The 24,286-nt window shown below is 40.6% G+C and overlaps 1 protein-coding gene across 1 annotated transcript in view; it reads left to right on the plus strand.

The window, feature by feature from the left end:
• Window positions 1–24,286, plus strand: part of LOC112226957 (bone morphogenetic protein/retinoic acid inducible neural-specific 2) — a 117,845-nt gene that overhangs the window by 79,745 nt on the left and 13,814 nt on the right. The gene's annotated exons all lie outside the window — the stretch shown is intronic.

The raw sequence follows: 24,286 nt of genomic DNA on the forward strand, positions 1-24,286 counted from the left end.
AGATTTTGTTTTCCATGTTATTTTAAACAACATAAAGGGCTTGAAACAGCTTACATGACCTTGAATTTGGAGCCCAGAAATTCAAGTGGTGGAATAGGCCTACCTTGAAAATCTGAAATTTCCTTCTCGAAATTTGGTTCTCGAAAAGTCCTTGTAATTATTGTGTAAGTTCTCCTGCTCCCTTGCAATTATCCAGGATTTCATTTTTGATCTGTTTTTATGAGAGTCCAGAAAGTGGAGAGAAACACATATGCAGTTCTACTGCCACTTCAATTGATGGGTGTTGTGCTACTCTTTTGCGGTAAAACCATGTGTTGTTATTATGAGGACGACAACATCTTGTTTGCTTCAACTTGACTTTCCGCAGAAATCCTTTCCTAAAAAATGGAACCTGGTTTTTGGTCACTTTCTCATTATAAAAACAGCGATGATGAGATTCAAAAGTGAGATTAATGCTACTGCTAATCATGGCTTTATTATGTGTGCCAATATCGGCTACATAGGCTCCAGAAAAATCGCTGTGCATGCATCCAATCTGTTTAGTCAGGCAATGTCCACATTATTCTCAAATATATTTAATGTAATAATAATTTCAATATCAATGCATTGGTTAGGTCTAAAAAAACAAAAAGCATTTTTCTTAAAGTGGTTGTCAAATTTTTTGGACACTTTTACATGCTTTTTGAGGTACTTGAAAATTATATTTAAGTGCTTGAAAAAGTCCTTGAATTTGACTTGCCAATGTCTGTATGAATCCTACTGACAGGATGTATAGTCCTACGCCTATATTGTTATAGGTGGAGTTATGGGAAATGTGCATATATTCACTTCTTATTCCTCTAAGTGCACATGTGGAACTGAATGAAAATCCTATTTATTTTTGTTTCAATCCAATTTAAAAAATGTATCCCAATGTTACACATTGGCTCCATTATTTATAGAAAGACCCATATCTCCTTTGAGCAGATGAAATGGCTAGCTCCAGAGGACTAGGCCAGCCAAGGCAAAGCCTGACTAGAATTATATTTACTCCAGTCATGAATCTGTTTTAATTATCAGAAAACTAGATGGCTTGGGAGTCTGGTAATAATAGGGCCTTTAAGTATAAACTATTATTGCAACTTCTTCGGGATTGGTGTCCCTTTCATGGGACGGTTGAGCTAACGTAGGCTAATGCAATTAGCATGAGGTGGTAAGTAACAAGAACATTTCCCAGGACATAGACATATCTGATATTGGCAGAAAGCTTAAATTCTTGTTAATCTAGCTGCACTGTCCAATTTACAGTAGCTATTACAGTGAAATAATACCATGCTGTTGTTTGAGGAGAGTGCACAGTTTTGAACATGGTAAATTATTAATAAACAAATTAGGCATATTTGGGAATGCAATGAGATATGCAATGCATATGAGAATGCATATTGAGAAATGCAATGGTTCATTCAATAAATCTAAAACTTTGCACATACACTGCTCCCATCTAGTGGCCAAAATCTAAATTGCAGCTGGGCTGGAATAATACATTATGGCCGTTCTCTTGCATTTCAAAGATGATGGTACAAAAAATACAAAAGAACGTTTAAAAAAAAAAAAGTATTATCTTTTACCAAATCTATTGTGTTATATTCCTCTACATTCCTTTCACATATCCACAAACTTCAAAGTGTTTCCTTTCAAATGGTACCAAGAATATGCATATCCTTGATTCTGGGCCTGAGTTATAGGCAGTTAGATTTGGGTATGTAATTTTAGGCGAAAATTGGGAAAAAAAACAGCAGTTTTAGGCTCTGGCAATACAACAAAGACTTGATTGTTTACGTTTAAAAATGCATTGATTGTGGTGACATAATGTTTACACTACAGTACATACTGTAGTTATACTTATGAACACACAATACTAATTCAAGTAGGAATTGCAAGACAGTAGCCTAATACTGATGTACCACTGCGGGCAGTAGTCATTTTCCAAATTAATTCCTGCTGTCTTTGTTGAGCACAATCATTGAAATGGCTCAGAAAGCCAATGTCACAGGACATCAGGTTGTAATGAATGCATTCGTCAAGTTGAATGAACCTCCGAAGTAAACAAAGCTAGCAAACAAAGCTATGTCGATGTTGATTAAAATATATATATATAATAATAATAATAATAATAATAATAATTGAAGGACTAATGTTTCATATGTGATGCCTCTCATTAGTGACGCAATTTCTACACAAATTTCTATGACTGACAAAGCAAAACCAATTTCTCACTCTGGCACCCAGGCTACCCCTAATATTAGTTGTATAGTTGTATAGTCAAATGAGCTACACTTTACTGTATGTAAATCTGCAATGTACACACATTACATGAATTCTAACAGGTTTGTTTACCTTACTGGGTGGATTTTTTTAATCCGTCAAAAATAATCTGTCAATACCTTTAAACTACCATAATAAACAATGTGCAGAAGTATAAAATCTGCCCATAAATGTCAAGTATTCTCTCAGTGTTAGATTTACTTTTCTTTCGTTATACAGTGCAAATCACCTAATTGTCACAATGTTTCCATTATGTTAATTAAAACATGCCTTCAAGTAACAGTGAGTTGTTTGATACATGGTACCAACAACAAATAGTCTTGGCACTGCTTCACCATCAATGCCTGCCAGTTGAAATTCCACTGATGTCTTGCCCATTTCTGCATTTATTACCTCAAAAAAGCATGGACCGCGAGTGCTTAGATGTGGCACATACACATTTTGAATGCGACAGATTTGTACAAACATGAAAAAGACTTATCCAGAAATGGATTTCTTTGGTTCAATAGCTGGCAACATCTCCCAACCTTTTTTGTTATTTTCTTTTATTTATTCATAGGATTACATTTGGCAGTTAATTCATCCTGTCGGACGAACAAAACTTCACATGAACTCTAAAGGCGCCAACATATTTGCATCTTAAAAGCAGCAACGTAGGTCATTTCTGACCTCAATTGGTAATGATTGAGTCTGTCAAGTAGTGACACATTTCAATGTATTAACTTTTTGTAACACAAGTTATTGGTTTTCATTCCCCAAAATAAGCATATATTTTAAGATTTTCACACATTTATAGTAAAATGTAAAAATGTTTTTGTTTATCACGTTTTGAATAGTTAATTTTATAAATGTCACACATAACAACTTGTGATGGACATTTGTCTGTCATTCATTCAAATTGTTTCTGTGATACTCAGAGGTTGAGAAATTCAGCTCATTAGAAGTACAGGTACGGGGGCCTCCCAAGTGGCGCAGCGGTCTAAGGCACTGCATCGCTGTGCTAGAGGAGTTACTACAGACCTGCGTTCATTCCCGGACTGTGCCATAACTGGCTGTGGCCGGGAGTCCCAGAGGACAGCGCACAAATGGCCCAGTGTCGTCCGGGTTAGAGGAGAGTTTGGCTGGGGAGCCTTTACTTGAATCATCGCACCCTAGCGACTCCTTGTGATGGGCCGGTGCCTGTAGGCTGACCCAGGAAGCCAATTGAACAGTGTTTCATCCAACACATTGATGCAGCTGGCTTCCAGGTTAAGCTGGCAGGTGTTAAGGAGCACGGTTAGGAGGACGCATGACTCCATCTTCACCTCACCCGAGCAAATTGAAAAGTTGCAGCGATGAGACAAGATCAATCAACAAAATAATACACCAAAAAAAAGAAGGGAAAAATAAGTACTGGTACGACCTAGCCACTGATGGAGCATTATAGGCGATAGATTTTGTGCTCTAACTTTGGAACGCTATGGGCTATCAACTCAACTTGATAGAGAGCCATTATTGGAATCTAAATATGTATTTACGTTTATATATATATATATATATATATATTTTTTTTTTTTTACCCCTTTTTCTCCCCAATTTCATGGTATCCAATTGTTGTAGTAGCTACTATCTTGTCTCATCGCTACAACTCCCGTACGGGCTCGGGAGAAACGAAGGTTGAAAGTCACGCGTCTTCCGATACACAACCCAACCAGCCGTAATGCTTCATAACACAGCGCGCATCCAACCCGGAAGCCAGCCGCACCAATGTGTCAGAGGGTACACCGTGCACCTGGCAACCTTGGTTAGCACGCACTGCACCCGGCCCGCCACAGGAGTCGCTGGTGCGCGATGAGACAAGGACATCCCTACCGACCAAGCCCTCCCTAACCCGGACGACGCTAGGCCAATTGTGCGTCGCCCCACGGACCTCCCGGTCGCGGCCGGTTACGACAGAGCCTGGGTGCTAACCCAGGGACTCTGATGGCACAGCTGGCGCTGCAGTACAGCGCCCTTAACCACTGCACCACCCGGGAGGCCTACGTTTATATTTTCATTGTATTTTTTTATAGTGGCTTCCATGCCCCCCAGGGGCCAAATCTGGGGTGGCTCCCTAGATTTATATCTATATCAATCAATCACATTTATTTATAAAGGCCTTCTTACATCAGCTCATGTCACAAAGTTCTGTACAGAAACCCAGCCTAAAACCCCAAACAGCAAGCAATGCAGGTGTAGAAGCATGGTGGCTATGAAAAACTCCCTAGAAAGGCCAGAACCTTAGAAGAAACCTAGAGAGAAACTAGGCTATGAGGGGTGGCCAGTCCTCCTCTGGCTGTTCTGGGTGTAGATTATAACAGAACATGGCCAAGATGTTCAAATGTTCATAGAAGACAAGCAGGGTCAAACAATAATAATTACAGTGATTATCGAGGGTGCAACAGGTCAGCACCTCAGGAGTAAATGTCAGGTGGCTTTTCATAGCCGATCATTCAGAGTATCTCTACTGCTCCTGCTGTCTCTAGAGAGTTGAAAACAGCAGGCCTGGGACAGGTAGCACGTCTGGTGAACAGGTCAGGGTTCCATAGCCGCAGGCAGAACAGTTGAAATTGGAGCAGTAGCATGGCCAGGTGGACCAGGGACAGCAAGTAGTCATCAGGCCAGGTAGTCCTGAGGCATGGTCCTAGGGCTCAGGTGCTCCGAGAGAGAAAAAAGAGAGAAAGTATTAGCGAGAGCATGCTTGAATTCACACAGGACACCGGATAAGACAGGAGAAATACTCCAGATATAACAGACTGACCCTAGTCCCCCGACACATAAACTACTGCAACATAAATACTGGAGGCTGAGACAGGAGGGGTCGTTAGACACTGTGGCCCCGTCTGACGATACCCCCAGACAGGGCCAAACAGGCAGGATATAACCCCAACCACTATGCCAAAGCACAGCCCCCACACCACTAGAGGGATATCTTCAACCACCAACTTACTATTCTGAGACCACAAAGATCTCCGCCACGGCACAACCCAGGGGGGGGGGCGCCAAACCGGACAGGAAGATCACGTCAGTGACTCAACCCACTCAAGTTACACACCCCTCCTAGGGACGGCATGGAAGGGCACCAGTAAGCCAGTGACTCAGCCCCTGTAATAGGGTTAGAGGCAGAGAATCCCAGTGGAGAGAGGGGAACCGGCCAGGCAGAGACAGCAAGGGCGGTTCGTTGTTCCAGTGCCTTTCCGTTCACCTTCACACTCCTGGGCCAGACTACACTCAATCATAAGACCTACTGAAGAGATGAGTCTTCAATAAAGACTTAAAGGTTGATGAGTCTGCATCTCTCACGTAGGTAGGCAGACCATTCCATAAGAATGGAGCTCTATAGGAGATTAATTGTCAGACTCAACAGAAGATCTCTTTGTTTCTTGGGACCTAGAACAAGTATCTCTGTTTTGTCCGAGTTTAAAAGTAGAACATTTGCAGGCATCCACTTCCTTATGTCTGAAACACAGGCTTCCAGGGAGGGCAATTTTGGGGCTTCACCATGTTTCATTGAAATGTACAGGTGTGTATCATCCGCATAGCAGTGAAAGTTAACATTATGTTTCCGAATGACTTCGCCAAGAGGTAAAATATATAGTGAAAACAATAGTGGTTCTAAAACGGAGCCTTGAGGAACACCGAAATGTACAGTTGATTTGTCAGAGGACAAACCATCCACAGAGACAAACTGATATATTTCCGACAGATAAGATATAAACCAGGCCAGAACTTGTCCGTGTAGACCAATTTGGGTTTCCAATCTCTCCAAAAGAATGCGGTGATCGATGGTATCAAAAGCAGCACTAAGGTCTTGGAGCACGAGGACAGATGCAGAGCCTCGGTCTGACGCCATTAAAGGGTCATTTACCACCTTCACAAGTGCAGTCTCAGTACTATGATAGGGTCTAAAACCAGACTGAAGCATTTTGTATACATTGTTTGTCTTCAGGAAGGCAGTGAGTTGCTACGCAACAGCTTTTTCAAAAAATGTTGAGACCAATGTGAGATTCGATATAGGCCGATAGTTTTTTATATTTTCTGGGTCAAGGTTTCTTTATTACTGCCACTATAGTGAGTTTGGTACACATCCAGTGGATAGAGAGCTGTTTATTATGTTCAACATAGGAGGGCCAAGCAGAGGAAGCAGCTCTTTCAGTAGTTTAGTTGGAATAGGGTCCAGTGTGCAGCTTGAAGGTTTAGAGGCCATGATTATTTTTCATCAATGTCTCAAGAGATATAGTACTAAAAATCTTGAGTCGCCCTTGATCCTAGGTCCTGGCAAAGTTGTGCAGACTCAGGACAACTGAGCTTTGGAGGAATACGCAGATTTAAAGAGGAGTCCGTAATTTGCTTTCTAATGATCATGATCTTTTCCTTAAAGAAGTTCATTAATTTATCACTGCTGAAGTGAAAGCCATCCTGTCTTGGGGAATGCTGCTTTTTTTAGTTAGCTTTACTACAGTATAAAAATACATTTTGGATTGTTATTATTTTCCTCAATTAAGTTGGAAAAATAGGATGATCGAGCAGCAGTGAGGGCTCTTCGATACTGCACAGTACTGTCTTTCCAAGCTAATAGGAAGACTTCCAGTTTGGTGTAGAGCCATTTCCATTCCAATATTCTGGAAGCTTGCTTCAGAGCTCGGGTATTTTCTGTAAACCAGGGAGTTACTTTCTTATGACAAATATCTTTTGTTTTAGGGTTGCGACTGCGTCTAGGGTATTGCACAAGGCTAGATTGAGTTCTTCAGTTAGGTGGTTAACTGATTTTTGTACTCTGACGTCCGTGGTTAGGCGAAGGGAGTCTGAAAGGGCATCTAGGAATCTTTGGGTTGTCCGAGAATTTATAGCACAACTTTTGATGATCCTTGGTTGGGGTCTGAGCAGATTATTTGTTGCGATTGCAAATATAATAAAATGGTGGTCTGATAGTCCAGGATTATGAGGAAACATATTAATATCCACAACATTTATTTCACGGGACAAAACTAGGTCCAGAGTATGACTGTGGCAATGAATAGGTCATGTTGGATAAAACCTAATGAGTCGATGATGGCTCCGAAAGCCTTTTGGAGTGGGTCTGTGGACTTTTCCATGTGAATAATAAAGTCACCAAAAATGAGAATATTATCTGCCATGACCTCAAGGTCCGATAGGATTTCAGGAAACTGTGAGGAACGCTGTATATGGCCCAGAGGCCTGTAAACAGTAGCTATAAAAAGTTATTGAGTAGGATTGATAGGAATTTTATGAATAATGACTAAACAATATCTACATTTTAAATAGAACTATAACTAATTAAACTCTACTCTGTTTTATTATATCTGATTAATAATGTTAATTCATAAGGAAGGGATTGTGTAGCATGAAACAGTGGTAATTAAACATAATAAATACCATTCCAGCTAGGTTGGGGAGGAATGGATTGTGGGTTTTAAGTAAGCAGAAAGGATCGTTAACCTATGGTTGAACCGACTCAACTTAGCTCTGGGATGTTTAGATAAGGCAGTGAGTGTCTCCCTAGGTTTTCCATTATCTGGAACTGTCTGCTGAATAGTGATAGATGAAGACTTCAGAAGTTAACCTTGATATAAGTGTGTGTCTGGAGTGCGCGAGCTAGGGGGTTGGAATAAACTTTTGAACCTGCTTTGTCCTGGTAGATAGGAGGAAGGACATTTTATAACCTATGACGTCATATTTTGTATATAAACTGTTCGTGGTTTCATGGCAGCGCGCTCCGAGAATAAATACTATTATCTAATTTTGATAAAACTGGTCTCTGTCTATTTTATGCAAATAAGAATCTTACAAATTCTCATAAAATAGACTAAGTGAATTTAATTAATGAACACATATAGGAATTATGAAATTCCGATGACAAAGCTGCATAGATTTCATGACTAGAAGCTCAAATGACGAAAACGTGTTTTTTTGTTGTAAATTGACATTTGCTATCAGAAATGTTAGCAACACCTCCGCCTTTGCGGGATGCACGGGTGATATGGTCTCTAGTGTAACCAGGAGGTGAGGCCTCATTTAACACAGTAAATTCATCAGGCTTAGGCCATATTTCAGTCAGGCCAATCACATCAAGATTATGATCAGTGATTAGTTCATTGACTATAACTGCCTTGGAAGTGAGGGATCTAACATTAAGTAGCCCTATTTTGAGATGTGAGGTATCACAATCTCTTTCAATAATGGTAGGAATGGAGAAGGTCTTTATTCCAGTGAGATTGCTAAAGCGAACACCGCCATGTTTAGTTTTGCCCAACCTAGGTCGAGGCACAGGCACTGTCTCAATGGGGATAGCTGAGCTGACTACACTGACTGCTAGTGGCAGACTCCACTAAACTGGCAGGCTGGCTAACAGCCTGCTGCCTGGCCTGCACCCTATCTCATTGTGGAGCTAGGGGAGTTAGAGCCCTGTCTATGTTCGTAGATACGATGAGATCACCCCCCCAGCTAGGATGGAGTCCGTTACTCCTCAACAGGCCAGGCTTAGTCCTGTTTGTGGGTGAGTCCCAGAAAGAGGGCCAATTATCTACAAATTCATTTTTTTGAGAGGGGCAGAAAACAGTTTTCAACCAGCGATTGAGTTGTGAGACTGCTGAGACTGCTGAGCTCATCCCTCCCCCTAACTGGGAGGGGGCCAGAGACAATTACTCGATGCCGACACATCTTTCTAGCTGATTTACACGCTGAAGCTATGTTGCGCTTGGTGACCTCTGACTGTTCATCCTAACATCGTTGGTGCCTACGTGAATAACAATATCCCTATACTCTCTACACTCGCCAGTTTTAGCTTTAGCCAGCACCATCTTCAGATTAGCCTTAACGTCAGTAGCCCTGCCCCCTGGTAAGCAGTGTATGATCGCTGGATGATTAGTTTTAAGTCTAATACTGCGGGTAACGGAGTTGCCAATGACAAAGGTTTTCAATTTGTCAGAGCTAATGGTGGGAGCCTTCGGCGTCTCAGACCCTGTAACAGGAGGAATAGAGACCAGAGAAGGCTCGGCCTCTGACGCCGACTCGATGCTTAATGGGGAGAACCGGTTGAAAGTTTCTGTCAGCTGAATGAGCGACACCAATTGAGCATTCCTACAGCATTTCCTTCCAGAAGCCATGAGAAAGTTTGTCCGGCTGTGGGGACTGTGTGAGGGGATTTATACTACTATCTGTACTTACTTGTGGCACAGACGCTGTTTCATCCTTTCCTACACTTAAATTACCCTTGCCTAACGATTGCGTCAGAAGGTGGGCTTGCAGCACAGCTATCCTCGCCATAAGACGATCGTTCTCCTGTATGTTATGAGTACAGCGACTGCAATTAGAAGGCATCATGTTAATGTTACTACTTAGCTTAGACTGGTGGAGGTCCTGACGAACCATGTCCAGATAAAGCATCCGGAGTGAAAAAGTTGAATGAAAAAAGTTGAGCGAGGGCTTTGTTAAGCAACTATCTTATACATCTACCTTTGTGACAACATTTTCAGCTTAGCACCACTTGTAAACAAATTAGATATTATTTTTCATTCTTCCATATTAACACATAAATCATCGTAAATTTGATTTTTTTGTTGGTAACTAGTCGCTTGACAAAGCCCCAAAATGTCGAAATTACATTTTTAACCGCTGTTGGCGCTTTTGGGGTTAAATTGCATTCAGGACATCCATGCATCTTCAATACCTTAGCATTTTGTACATGTCTTAGTTGTCGACTGATTTGTATTGCTTTTTTATCCCTGCATTTTGATGGAGTTAGATTAGAATGTGATGTGTATTGCACACACTGATTAGACGATAACACTGTCATAACGAAGATCAAGCATAATGTGGAAACTTGTATATTCAGGAACAAATGAAGGTAGATACAGAGAGAAGGCAAAATGATGGCATTCTGCTTAGCTCCAGTAATGTTTTCTCTAAGAGGGGATTATAATGTCGAGTACATGGCAGATTCTTCCTACAGCAGAAATGCTGCTCTTAGCCCAAAGCAAAACTTCATACACAGCTCAATGGTGCTTCTCCAGCAGCCAATTCAATGTAATGCATACAGCCACGGAACTTGCAAGAGACATAGCCTATGTATTGGTACAGTGCATTCGGAAAGTATTCTGACCCCTTCACATTTTTCACATTTTGTTACATTACAGCCTTATTCTAAAATTGATTAAAAAATGATTATTATCATCAATCTACACACAATGCCCCATAATGACAAAGCAAAAACAGGTTTTTAGATTTTTTTGCAAATGTATAAAAAATAAAAAAACTGAAATACTTTAATTACCTAAGTATTGAGACCCTTAGCTATGAGACTCGAAATTGAGGTCAGATACATCCTGTTTCCATTGATCATCCTTGAGATGTTTCTACAATTTGACTGGAGTACTTTTTTTATTCTATTGATTGGACATGATTTGGAAAGGCACACACACCTGTCTATATAAGTCCCACAGTTGACAGTGCATGTCAGAGCAAAAATCAAACCATGATGTCGAAAGCATTGTCTGCAGAGCTCCGAGACAGGATTATGTTGAGGCACAGGTCTGGGGAAGGGTACACATTTTTTTCAGCATTGAAGGTTCTAAGAACGCAGTGGCCTCCATCATTCTTAAATGGTTGCCCGGCCAAACTGAGCAATAGGGAGAGAAGGGCCTTGGTCAGGGAGGTGACCAAGAACCCAATGGTCATTCTGACAGAGCTCCAGTTCCTCTGTGGAGATGGGAGAACCTTCCAGAAGAACAACCATCTCTGCAGCACTCCACCAATCAGGCCTTTATGGTAGATTGGCCAGATGGAACCACTCCTTAGTAAAAAGGCACATGACAGCCCGCTTGGAATTTGCTAAAAGGTACCTAAAGGACTCTCAGACCATGAGAAAAAAGATTCTCTGGTCTGATGAAACCAAGATTGAACTCTTTGGCCTGAATGCTAAGCGCAATGTCTGGAGTAAACCAGGCACCGCTCATCACCTGGCCAATACCATCCCTACGGTGAAGCATGGTGGTGGCAGCATCATGCTGTGGGGATGTTTTTCAGCGGCAGGGACTGGGAGGCTAGTCAATATTGTGGCAAATATGAACGGAGCAACGTACAGAGAGATCCTTGATGAAAACCTGCTCCAGAGATCTCAGGATCTCAGACTTAGGCGATGGTTCACCTTCCAACAGGACAACGAGTCTAAGCACACAGCCAAGACAATGAAGGAGTGGCTTCGGGACAAGTCTCTGACTGTCCTTGAGTGGCCCAGCCAGAGCCTGGACTTGAACCCGATCTAACATCTCTGGAGAGACCTGAAAATAGCTGTGCAGCGACACTCCCCATCCAATCTGACAGAGCTTGAGAGGACCTGCAGAGAAGAATGGGAGAAACTCCCCAAATACAGGTGTGCCAAGCTTGTAGTGTCCTACTCAAGAAGACTTGAGGCTGTTATCACTGCCAAAGTTGCTTCAACAAAGTACTGAGTAAAGGGTCTGAATACTTATGTACATGTCATAATTACATTTCTAAAAACCTATTTTTGCTTTGTCATTATGGGGCATTGTGATTGATGAGGGAAAAACTATGTAATCCATTTTAGAATAAGGCTTTAACATAACAACATGTGGAAAAAAAGAAGGGGTCCGAATACTTTCCAAATGCACTGTAACGGTAGATGTTGCATGTTGCACATGTCAGTAATATGATTGGAGCTATAATTATACCGTGAACTTATGCTGATACAGTGCCACATAGATCAACACTTTCTAATTGTTAGTCTACAGACTAAGAGATCTAGTCAAGCTCACACAAACACTATGCACAAGGAACTCAATTATAGTAAATATTTTGGTAAAATATGAGGTTTGCCAAAAGTTGAAATTCAGCTCTGGAAATCTACACCCATTGTATTAATAGTTTTGTGATGCTTTGGGATACTTTGATCCCAGTGATTTTACATTCTGTGCAGACTTCACATGTCGATTCCGGAGGCACATAAGTTCGCTCACATGATCAGAGACCACAAAGCACACGCCTGCCTTAACTCAAGCAGCAGTGGCAGCAAAATAAGAATGTGTGCTATATTTCAAACGAGTGAAATGAAATACAACAAAAACATGGAGAAACATGGATTAAGGCGCAGGGGTAGAGACAAACAGTTAGTTCCTTGAGAAAAGTCTTTGAAGCACTGTCAGCTCACCATTGGAGCTCAGGGACTGTGATGGTGGTTTTACTTTTGTGCTGCTGACCCCTAAAGCTCTCTGTGATCCCTGAGGACCACTAGCCCACCATGCGCTCGGACTGGAGGACAACTTACTCTCTTGAGGTACATAGACTCAACAGTGCTCGACATCTCACTAGGGGCTCAGGAGTGTTGGCCTAGGTCCAGCAGCAGACTCTCTGAGACTATTTCAAACACCAGTTGAACCTCGCTACTCTTTCTGTCATGTGTCAAACTTTTTTGTTCACTTTAATACATGAACAATGGGAGCAAAACTTTCCAAGGCTCTATTTCTGGTATGAAAGTGATTCATTGTCAAACTTGACCGGTAGCTCAGCGAAGTAGCACAGATGCTTGCGGAGGAGGTGTTGTATACTGAAAATAAAGTTTTTTTTCCTAGGGAGAAAAACATCATCAACGCTGTTCAATATCTGACTGTTTGCAACAAAGACATTGAGCTATAAATAGAATAGCAGATGAAGGCCTCTCCTCCCTCTCCTGCTGACAAATGGATGAGACAATGGCAGTTCATCTTCTACTATTGTTCATTCTGTGTGCCTGTTGAGAGAGAGATGCATCAAATCCACATGGGGTAATTTAGTGTGGTTAGGGATCCTTTAGCTCAGGCTCAATTTGTCACCAGGATCGCCTGTAGAGAACCTTTTTTAATGAAAAATGTAGTGTGTATGTCTAAAATGGCACCATGTTCCCTATACAGTGCACTACGTTTGACCAGAGCCCTATGGACCCTGGTCAAAAGTAATGCACTATATAGGTAATAGGATGCTATTTGGGACGCGTGTTTAAAGTGGTCGGGGAGAAAGGACTACATGCCCCCCTGTACAAAGGTAGCTGGTAGAGGTGCATTACATGACTCTGGGGGGTGGCTCGTGTAACGTATGCTCTCCCTTCATACGGTCTCCTTTCCTAGAATCTTTGCACTCCCAGGGGATACTATCTGAGAATGTAGTCATGGTACTAGTCCTTCCTCTCCCCTCGACAGAGTTAAAATCACTGCCTACAGGTGAAGGTATAGCTTACATAACTACTGTACCTCCCTGCGAAATAAGTGGACTTTGCCAAACAGGAAATAATGCTACAGTATGTTGTAATATGAGCGTGTTTTACTTGCATACAACATGTTTAACATATTAATGGATTGCACGTTGCATCACAATATCGATATGAATATTCTCTTGAGCACTGGTGCCCAACTGAACATTCTGCTTAATTGGCACTGATGAACATTTCATCTAAAGTACATAATAGTGGCTTGGAAAGATGATGACATTTTGAAAGGAGACAAATATTTAGTAGTCGAAAACTTTTGTCATCATTGTGGTGTCGCCAAATTGACTTTAGATGAAGTATAACTTTAGCTCAAGTATAACTTTAGCTCACTTACATTAGCATTGCTTGCTATTTTTTGACAAACTTTGACGCGACCAAGTAACTGCGGTGCAACCCATGCATACTTTTCTAGACTATATTGGTGTTTTTGTTGTTGCAAATTGAGCTAATTGTAAACAAATGTTTTTTGTCAAAACATTGTTATTGAAAAACATTCAACTGATGTCAGGGATTATTTGTGAGTACAGCTCAACTCAGTAGCTAATGGCAATTAACTGCCTTCTGTTTGTAAGTGTAGGCATTCAACATGGACAGTTCGTGAGGCCAGGGGTAGTCTCCATTGGCTCAATTACATTGTGATTCACACTGTTGAATCCAGCTAATCAAATGTCATAGTGCTAGAGTCACTACAGCTAATGAGGATCTCGTTAACAGTTTTAAACACAGTTCTTTTTTCAGGGCTTTGTAAAGGCTGTTTAATAAATACTAGCTATATCACTTTTCAGTTAAGACCCAGATGCAGACCACGTTGAAGTAATAACAGTTTATTAATCCAACCGGGGAAGGCAAAAGACAGGTCAAGGGCAGGCAGGGGTCAGTAATCCAGATAGGTGGGGCAAAGGTACAGGACGGCAGGCAGGCTCATGGCAGGCAGAAAAGGTCAACACCGGGAAAACTAGAAAACAGGAACAATCAAGAGACAGGAACAGAGTGAAAAACGCTGGTAGGCTTGACGAAACAAAAGGAACTGGCAACAGACAAACAGAGAACACAGGTATAAATACACAGGGGATAATGGGGAAGATGGGCGACACCTGGGGGGGGGGTGGAGACAATCACAAAGACAGGTGAAACAGATCAGGGTGTGACAAGCTAAGTCTGTGTTGTTGTACTGGATGTGTGAGTATTGTGTGGGCTTGTCCACCACTAGATTAAAAAGGCTCTATGTTACCTATTAGTTACAATAACTTGGGTGATTATTATGTTGTTGTTTTTTTAAATGTAAATTCTATTTTTATAGCAAACAACAAGAGAGCTGTCTGTTTCTGTGTGTGTGTGTATGTCTATCAGCATAGAAAGTTGTATGTGAATAGTGTAGTGTAGTATAGTTGTGTAAATTCAGCGGTACGGTTACCCATCAGGACAATAGAAAACGGCCTTCATATACTAAAGGTGAAGAGGTATTTATAGTCCTTAAAAACTCATGTCACCTCAGCTCATTGGTAGAATTTAATTGAAACAAAATGTGGTATTCATAAATTCACAATACCCTATTAACAACATTGAGCTTTTAATTATTTGTCTATGTTTAAAGGTTAAGCAACAGAAACTAAGTACAGTCAACTCCCAATGCCTCAAAGGTAGACAGTGCCAGCCACGTTACAGCAAGTATCTCCCAGGTTGGCTCTTCCCTCTTGAGCTACTAAGCCCTAAGCCCATTTCTGAATGTACTTTGCAACATAGGCCTTGCAAACATTTTTATCTTTACTTTGCCCAAGGCAACAAACATTTTCTAGCGTGAGGAGAGATGAAACTTCCTCATATTCCCTACTATGAGAGCAAAGACTTATAGTTTGTTACAAGCTCTTCGATAAAGATTATAAGGGGTTCTCTTCAATCAGTTCCGCTTTGGCCAACATCCGCATAGCGGTTGTTTTGGCAGTGTCTGAGGTGTAACTGGTAAGAGCTGTCAAATCCACAATGGCTCCCAGCATTATACCTAAAGTGGACATTTCTATTGGCTGCATGGAGTCACAATAGCCTTGTTTACAAGTTGGAAAGGTGGAATGTGTCTGTCAACTACACCTGCATTAGGATGATAGAAATCTTAATTATCTTGTTTGAATATTTTTTTATTTGAGTGTAAATATTTCTATATAGCCTACACATTCTCGCTCTGAACTTCTAACAGGAGTGGGGTGGGTGTGACAATGATCCGATTTGGCTCCAATGCAGTTCCACCTCCAACACGGCAAAACATCCACTATGCGAGTGTTTGCTATCCCCAGTTAACGCTTGATCTGATTGAATCTAGTCCTTACTATTAAAAAATGTGTTTGAACGCTATGTCAGAGGCAGTGTCCTGATCAGGGCAGTGACTATGACTTCCTAGTTTTTGTCCCAAATGGCACCCTATTCCCTATATCGTACACTACTTTTAATCAGGGCCCTTTGTGCCCTGATGAAAAGTAGTGCCCTAAATAGGGAATAGGGTGCTATTTGGGATGTAACCCTTCTGTCCATTGTTAATTCCCATAGGCCTTTCGACCTGCCCATTTTACTGTTGCCCAGTAACTGTCCCAGTCTAGTTTAAAAGTGTGAGTTCAATGCAGTTCAAACTGACAGCATTAGTTTATAAGTAATACTCTTTTTGCAACATCAATCAAAACCCAGATACGACTTAATAAAAGTAAGAAGATAAGCTGTGGGTGCTGTAATACAAGGTGACAGTTCTGTGGAATGAAAACCTACTTATTGTGTGTATGTATTGACATGTATGTGTAACTGATGCATACACACACACACACGCTACATGTTAATAGTTTTAAATGTATGTCAATTGTAAAGCATTTTGTCTGTAATATCTTATTCTTTATGTGAGACTAGCTGTCACCATTGGCGTCAGTTAACGGGATTCTAATAAAATCTCATTTAAAAAAAAGAAACTAAAGAAAGTGCACACCTAGTGGTTAGCCTAGTGGTTAGTGTTGGACTAGTAACCGAATGGTTGCAAGATTGAATCCCTGAGCTGACAAAGTAAAAATGGGTAATTCTACCCCTGAACAAGACAGTTAACCCACTGTTCCTAGGCCATCATTGAAAATAATAATTTGTTCTTTAACTGACTTGCCTAGTTAATTAAAGGTTTTTAAAAAAGAAGGCGTTTGAGGGAGAGGATGAAAGGTGTTGTAATTTTCACCTGGTCTCCCATGCAGGGGAAGCATTGTAATCAAGGATTTAAAGGGGGAGGTGCTGAGACACATAGGCTACCTTTGTCATGCACAAGATTTATAACTTTGCAAGTCTATTGACACTATTCACAATACTGCATGTCCGCCTCACAAAAATTACATCTACCATAAAGGGAATTTAAGGTCATGTTTGGTACATAAAACAAATACGATTAAACAATATAATAACTGTGAGTGGGAACATAGTTAAATCCCATCTGTCTTCATCCAACTAGGCCACCTGGCTTCCTTTATATACACAACCTTGATAATGCCCAAGGTTAATACATTTTATTATCCAGAACCATCAAATACACAAAATATGAATGAGTGAATGAATGAGGATTCTAATTCACTTCATGAATTAGGATTCTAATGGTTACCTGGACCTCATTTAGCATTTAATCATAACGGCTGGCAGACCGTGCATATTTTGTCTTAAGGATTAAGAATCAGTGTACCATTTTGTTAAAGATTAGAGCCAATTTAAAATAATAGACAGCAAGTAAACTATTTTAACAGAGAGCCAAACAACATCCTAGTTTACACTCTGTCACGCCCTGGCCTTAGTTATCTTTGTTTTCTTTATTAATTTGGTTTGTTCAGGGTTTGACATGGGGGATTTATGTTTTTCCTGGTCTAGGGGTTTTGTATGTTTATGGGGTGTTTCCTAGTCTAGGTGTTTATGTAAGTCTATGGTTGCCTAGATTGGTTCTCAAATAGAGGCAGGTGTTTATCGTTGTCTCTGATTGGGAACCATATTTAGGCAGCCATGTTCTTTGGTTATTTTGTGGGTGATTGTTTCCTGTGTCTGTGCCATACGGGACTGTGTCATTGCCAGTTCACGTAGTTCTTTGTGTTCATGTTCAGTTTTCCCTATTAAAACATGGACACCTACCACGCTGCGTATTGGTCTGATCCTTGCTACACCTCCTCAGAGGAAGAGAAATCTGCCGTGACACACTCTTAGAAAAAGGGTGCTATTTAGAATCTAAAAGGGTTCTCTGTCTGTACACATAGAAGATCCCCCTTTAAATAACCCCTTGTTGGTTCAAGGCAGAACCCTTTTGGTTCCAAGTAGAACCGTTTTGGGTTCCATGTAGAACCAGATCCCAAAATGGTTTTGCCTGGAACCAAAAAGGATTTGACCTGGAACCCTTTTGGAACCCTTTATTCTAAGAATTGTACCTGTCAGATACTGTTCGTGGAAGACTTTACAGGGTTATGACAAATGCATTCTCTGACAGAGTGATAGCTGATGACAATAGCTTACCTGGTAGCAATGTTGATACTATTTATGGAGTCAAAAGGCGAATTAGTACTGCTGGGAATTGCCAGGGACCTCACAATATATTATCCCAGATACGATATGTATTGCGATTCTCATGATTCTATATGCATTGCGATCCAATACTGGAATTGTATTGTGATTCGATGTTCCAAACATATTGCTCACCATATGTCTGCTGCAGAGGGATAAGAGAGAGCCATGAGAAAACGAGTTTTGATCAGTAATGGAAATAAGTCCTGAAAACAAATTGGCTCCCTATTTAAAAGAAGATGGAGAACAAGCTATGAAGGGAAAATACTGGAGTTTTGGTGCAGGTACAGCCAACTAGCGAGAAAATAATCTTGCAATATTTCCAAAACGATTCGAAATATCGGCTAAAATAATATCCCAATATGCAACTGCATCAACTTCATTCCTCCATCAATACTAATTAGAGGAATATAATGTATTTATACATTATAGAACACAGAAGAACAAATGACTGTCTCATTCCCAACTGCAGCTTGATAGTGTAACATTGGAGAGTACTGCTTTCATACTGTAAGAGCAATGAAACAATATATTCTTGTTATGCTCCTTGGTCAGGTTAGAGAAACTGGTGCCCGACTACAAGAACTGGGCTAGATCCAATAGATGACTCACCTCAATAAAAGGTCCTTAGAAATGTTCCCAAAGCATCTGCTTTAGTCAATGGACAGCAGGCGTCCTCTATGGCACTGAAATTACATATTTTGGGGAAATATCTCATTCAATGCATTACTCACTAAGTGTAAAAACCATTATCCTCAGGCAAGTATTCTGAGAAATAGCTGCTGGGGAAATGCTGCCTGAATGATTGACCCCCTCCTGTTCACTAAATCTATTATCCAGGTTGGATCTTACCGCATGACTTGGTGAAATATTCCAAACAGTCAATGCTAAATAACTTGTGAGCTTACTCAAGCTTCTGGTGTTACCCTCTCTGTTGTCAAAGTTGACCAGGCAGTAGTAATGAAATAATTTGTCATGCTTATTAATAATACCCAAAAAGGGTTTGATTTGTATAACATGAGGTAAAAGGGAATTGTCTAATGGTATTCTAAAGAAACTGTATTTCTCAATAAATTATAACAGAAGCAGTACCACTGTACTGTGCTTCACATCCCTGAAACAGATGGTTCTTCTGGGTTATAAATTGTGGCAAAGCGATACTGTAACACAATGATCACCAACAAGGGCAAAAGAGTGTACAACATCAGCTAGAATGAGCATCCTAATTCCAGTAAATATTTGATGATGATGTTATATTGAATGTCAGATTTGGTTTAATGGGAAACATTTCAGTACAGCTCCTTATTCATTGTATGCAACATAAACCCTTAAATGGCAACAATAAAAAGCCCAGATTGCCGAACAGCCAAATTGATAGTTTGCCTTAGCTCATGTGTATAGCCATCCATGATCAAAGGAAACAGTAATCATGAATCTGTAGATGTTTCCTAAGAAATCATAAAGCTATCATGAGTTTGTGACATCTTGCTCCACACGTTAGCCATAAATACTGAAATATCTGAGCCTTGCCGATCAAGAGCAAGAGTCAGTGTCAGGTTATTATGTTTCAGCACCAACCCTGGAAGAAGGAATCATTGTAGTAGTGGAAATTGATCTCCTTTATGAGTTTGTCGAACCTTAGAGCACATAGTGGTGTTTTTCCATGCTAAAATCACCCACCAGAGAGCAATAAGCAGAAACCTGATAGCATTGGTTTCCCGTGTGTGCAAAGGTCGAATATATTTATTGTTCATGCTTTACCAGCACTGACAGAAAGTGAGGAGCATTTCTCATATGAAAAATGTTCATATGTTCAAGGCAAAATAACAAGATACTTGATTTCTTGAAGAAAAGCTATTGAAAATATAGTAATACTACAGTATTCCTTGAGCCTACAATAGGTGAATATTTATTTGTCTGATGGGAAAGTTGCTAGTCTCACATTGACAAAGAATCCTGTTCAGACAGCATTGTGTTACTTTGTGAGTAATCACGGTTAACCCATACATGTTAAGAGAAGTGATTAAGAGATGCTAACACCTGTGAAATCATGATTTGTCCAAATAACCAGAACTTCTGCTGCTCGTTATCCGACACATCCCATTCAGTCCTGACAGATTCTTCCGTTAACAGGCAGAATCGGTCCACAAGCGATTACTTTGTGAGTTATCCAAAGGGAGAGAGAGTTATAAGCCATTTACAAGGCAATAAAGATTAACCCTCAATGCAAATCAGATCCTGCAGTTTACTGTGTGGTATAATATGCCTTACCTCCTCCCACTGTGCAATCAGAAACAGTGCTTCTGCTCATCATTATTTGGTTGTGGGCTGGGAGCAATACATACTTGACCTGTGGTTTTTCATAGTGAGTCTTAGACTTTACATTGGTTAATAATAGGATCTAGAAACATACTTAACAAAAAAAAGTGTTTCAGTCTCGTCTAATAACTGCATCAGCAGCCATATTTGATCACATAGCAGGGCATTTAGTTTGATTACATTTTTTGTTATACCTGATGAGTCATTGAAGTTCATATATGGTGTCTTAGCCCACAAACTGTACAGCATATCTCAAGTGGTACGATTTCATTCTGAAATATTTATTTGTGTTTTGAAAATTGAACGAGTCTTTAAGGGACAAAACAAAATGATCTTTAAAGATATGAATGTAAATATTAATATCTTATCCAGTTCCAGATCACATTATATGCCACCAGAAAGCCTAGTAACGATCAACTAGTTTATTTGTGCTGTTTGCATAATGTCTTTCTTATCTGATACAGGTTGTATTTTCTATATGCTCAGTCTGAGCCCAACAAGATCCCCCCTCAATATCTGATATTTCAAAATCTGATACACAGAGAAAGTGAAAGTGTTGTTCTTAGTCTTGTCTCTGGAATATCAAGTGTTGAAAAATGTCATAGGAGAATAGGAACCTTGTTCATAAAGAGCTAGCATCAACTGCAGTAGTTCCTACAGATAGTTTACCAATCCCGACAAGTTTTACCTTGAAAGAAGTGCCGTCTTTATGTCAGTGTACCATATAGTGCACTGTAACTATAATGTCAAATACGGTGGAGGCACTGTATTGTAGTTGCCGTCAAAGTGCCACAAGCAACCATTTGATGTCTTTGTGATGATAGCTTGACAGCCATGTCTCACTGTGTTTTCCACTCAAAGTATTCCAGTAGGAGTAGTATACCCATGGAAAGAAAAAAAGGAGACATACATTTGAAAGAAGGATGTTGAACTTAGATCTCTCTTAAAGGTCCAATGCAGCCATTTTTTTAAAATCTCAAAATCAAATCATTTCTAGGTAACAATTAAGTACCTTACTGGGATTGTTTTCAATTAACGTGGTCAAAACAAAAAAAAAGCTTCTTAGCAAAGAGCAATGTCTCAAGCAAGAATTTAGCTAGGACTGTCTGGGAGTGGTCTGAGTGGGGAGGGGAAAACTGAAAACTAGCTGTTATTGGCAGAGAGGTATGGAACGCTCTCTCTTATTGGTTCATTAAGTTAAAACAGGCTGGAATTTCAGGCGATCTTTTCAAACTGCTCTTACACTAAAAGGGCATTTTCATAATTTTCACAATTTCACAGTATTATTTCAACCTAGTGTGGAAATATATATAAAACGTAAAACAATCATAATTTTTACTGCACTGGGCCTTCTGCCCCACAAAGAATATCACATTTACATAAGTATTCAGACCCTTTACTCAGTACTTTGTTGAACAACCTTTGGCAGTAATTACAGCATCAAGTCTTCTTGGGTATGACGGTACAAGCTTGGCACACCTGTATTTTGGGAGTTTCTCCCATTCTTCTCTGCAGATCCTCTTAATGAAGCTCTGTCAGGTTATATGGGGAACGTTGCTGCACAGCTATTTTTAGGTCTCTCCAGAGATGTTTGATCAGGTTCAAGTCCGGGCTCTGGCTGGGTCACTCAAGGACATTCAGAGACTTGTTCCGAAGCCACTCCTGTATTGTCTTGGCTGTGTGCTTAGGGTCATTGTCCTGTTGGAAGGTTAACCTTCGCCCAAGTCTGAGGTCCTGAGTGCTCTGGAGCAGGTTTTCCTGAAGGATCTTTCTGTACTTTGCTCTGTTCATCTTTGCCTCAATCCTGACTAGTCTCCCAGTCCCTGCCACTGAAAAATGTTCCCACAGCATGATGCTGCCACCATGCTTCACCGTAGGGATGGTGCCATGTTTCCTCCAGACATGACGTTTGGCATTCAGGCCAAATAGTAATCTTGGTTACATCAGACCAGATAATCTTGTTTCTCATGGTTTGAGAGTCTTTGAGTGCCTTTTGGCATACTCCAAGCGGGCTTTCATTTGCCTTTTACTGAGGAGTGGCTTCCGTCTGGCCACTCTACCATAAAGGCCTGATTGGTGGTGTGCTGCAGAGATGATTGTCCTTCTGGAAGGTTCTCCCATCTCCACAGAGGAACTCTGGAGCTCTGTCAGAGTGACCATTGGGCTCTTGGTCACCTCCCTGACCAAGGCCCTTCTCCCTGGATTGCTCAGTTTGGCCAGGCGGCCAGCTCTAGGAAGAGTCTTGGTGGTTTCAAACTTCTTCCATTTAAGAATGATGGAGGCCACTGTGTTCTTGGGGACCTTCAATGCTGCAGAATTTTTTTGCTACCCTTCCCCAGATCTGTGCCTCGACACAATCCTGTCTCGGAGCTCTAAGGACAATTCCTTCAACCTCATGGCTTGTTTTTTTTCTCTGACATGCTGTGGACTCCAATCAAGTTGATGAAACTCCCCAAGGATTATCAATGGAAACAGGATGCCCTTGAGCTCAACTTTGAGTCTCATAGAAAAGGGTCTGAATGCTTGTGAAAATAAGATAATTCTGTTTTTTATTTGTAATAAATTTGCAAAAACTTTTTTTTTTAACAGTTTTCGCTTTGACATTATGGGGTATTGTGTGTAGATTGCTGAGAAAAAAATATATTTAATCAATTTTAGAATAAGACTAACGTAACAAAATGTGGAAAAATGTCTGAATACTTTCCGAAGGCACTGTATGTTAATAACTTGTTCAATCAAAGCAATGGAAGAGATATGGGGATTCCAAGGGGGGTTCCTTAATAATTCAGGTGCAGGATTCAGTAATAACAACATTTTTTAGTAATCCATTGAGAAATGGGAAGATATATCACTGTATTCCATGCAACGACATCGCAAAAGCATCTGCTCTGTAACATACAACTCAAAGAAACAAGCTTTATGGCAGTGCATTGTCCTCATTTAAAATATTGTTTTCACCCTGCCTAATATCAAATAATAGTTGCAGTGCTGCCATTCAAAACCATGATTCAAAATCCTTGTTTTTGAGAAAAATAAACAAGCCCAGCTTGCTGTCTGTTCTGTTCATGGTTATATAAATCACTAATACGTCCATCAGAATGAAAGTGGGCTGTGTCCATTATGGGAAATAACCACATCCCTTTTTCTGACACATTTTTAAAGGCCTACATTTTCCATGAATGTGAACATAAAGTCACAAATGCCTGAAAAAGGGGAATAGACAGACACATTACTTTTGTGTTCTGTGAATCCCAATGATCATTCAAATGGCCTGGGTTCTCCAGTGCATGTGGAGGGAAGCAGAGGCATTGATCACTCCAGTTAATGGCACCATATCCTACGTCCCAAATGGCACCATATCCCCGCTCCTATGGGCCCTAGTCAAAAGTAATACACTAAAAAGGGAATAGGGTGCCATTTGGGACACATCCCATATGTTTCACATGGTGGGTGAGCCTGACAAACAGCAAGTCGATGCGCCCTGATTTTCAGCTATAGGGTCCAAGGTGAAAGATTTGTTTTTTATTAGATGATATTACCACTCTATAGCCTTGGCTTGTCAGGTGGGTGGTTAGAATCCGTAAGTACATGCTAGGAAGATGTGTTATTTGATGAGGGCATAATGTGGTGTCTAACCACATATGAAAGTATGCTGTTACTCTGCCTCCTCGTGTCAAAGGAGACCACATTTTCGGAAGTAGGTAACCATAAGGGAATAACATCTATGTAGGTACCGGCAGGTACATAATAGGCTACTTATCACTGCTTGTTCTGTTTTCCAAGAAAAAGGGAAGTAGCGTACATTACCAGTCAAAA

The sequence above is a fragment of the Oncorhynchus tshawytscha genome, linkage group LG28 (genome assembly GCF_018296145.1).
Source record: "Oncorhynchus tshawytscha isolate Ot180627B linkage group LG28, Otsh_v2.0, whole genome shotgun sequence".
In the NCBI taxonomy this organism is placed as follows: domain Eukaryota; kingdom Metazoa; phylum Chordata; class Actinopteri; order Salmoniformes; family Salmonidae; genus Oncorhynchus; species Oncorhynchus tshawytscha.